Consider the following 1566-nt stretch of genomic DNA (forward strand, 5'->3'; position numbering starts at 1 on the left):
TGGTGTTGGTTCTTCTTTCCCTGTTCTTCTCTGGACTAGTCCTGCTCATTCTAGAATTACTCTAGTTGCCTTAAGTTTAAAGGGCACAATAAAACCAGGTTTTTGGTGTCAGTTAAAGTGAAACTTAATTGTAATAATTTTGGAGACTGCTGTCCTAAAAGGGTGGTGGTGGGTGATGTGATGTGCCACCTTGCCAAACTGAAGTCCTGTTCACTTTGTTGACGTTAGAAGTGCTCCGTGTGTAGCACAGCACATCCTGCGGGAGCTGTTTCAGGAATGCCCATGTGCTATGCCAGCTGTTGCCAGTGAGGCTGCATAGAGGACAGAGTGCTGAATCCTTCACTTCTGGCTGAGTCTGTTAATGGAAATATTCCCTCTGGTGCCAGTGAAATATCAGAAGGGCTTCTGGAGGGGAAAACACAATACAATAGCGCTACGGTAAAAGGGTTTCCTATGTTATGACTGTACACGTAATCTCTGAAAGCCAGTTGCAAGGGAGGGGACCTCAAATCCTTGCTTTCTGTGTCAGTTTTTTCAGCAGTCTGACTAATCATGGAATCATGCATTTTAGCAAACCTTGCTCCATGTGCTTGCAGCATGATTTTTCAGCCTTTGCATATTACCACAGAGAAGTTCAGGAAGGATGTAAATGATCGTGGCCATCTGGACATACAAAAAGTAAAGCAAATACTGCTGAGAGGGATGGAAGGCCATAGCTCAGGAGAGATGAGGTGTGATTTGGAGATTTGGGAATGCTAAAAGAGCCAGCTCTAGCTGTGCACGTTTAATTTTGGAAGCAGGTGCCATGGCTGATTTGAATAACCTGACACTGACAACCTGTATGTTAATTGTGAAAAGCACTCCGGATAGCTGCTTTTTAAAATATGAGTATTTGCTCATGAGGTGAAAATATAAAAAAGCTGCCATCAGCTAATTGCTAGTGAATGCGGTGATTCCATATCGATATTTTACTGAAACAATAATGGGTAATGGTTTAACGCTTAAGCCTATGTGGGAAAACTAAATGATAACTAGTAGTTCAGGGGGACTGTTCCCCTAGCTTAATTACTGCAGTCCTTGGTACTGAGTACTAAACTACAGAACTTGAGGTTTGATCTTCTGTGGTACTTACTGTGTTGCTAAAAGAAACTGAATAGCATTGTGAGAATGTAGAGAAAGGAAAATGTCTCAGAAAAGAAAGCTTTTCAAGCTGTTACATGATATGGTATGTAGGTAAAATAGGGGTGGCACAGGCAGATTGGGTTAGGAGCATGCCTGGGCTCATATTCTGCTGGAGGCATCCCTGATTGTGTCAGAGGAGGGGAATGAACTATTCAGACTGCATATGCGTGTGGGTGTTTGCACCTAAAAATACATGTCCAGGTTTCACACAAATATATTTGTATTTAATTTCTATTCCTACAGTATTCTGTGAAACAATTTCTGTTCATTGTGATGCTAGTAAAACCTGGCCTTATAAAACAAAACCAGCTTTCCAAAACAGCTGCTGCTGCAGTATTTTGTCATTGACTTGCTACATTAGTATTTTTTGGCCTTAAATACATG

This window comes from Lepidothrix coronata, unplaced genomic scaffold (genome assembly GCF_001604755.1).
Source record: "Lepidothrix coronata isolate B3197 unplaced genomic scaffold, Lepidothrix_coronata-1.0 Scaffold123, whole genome shotgun sequence".
Lineage (NCBI taxonomy): Eukaryota > Metazoa > Chordata > Aves > Passeriformes > Pipridae > Lepidothrix > Lepidothrix coronata.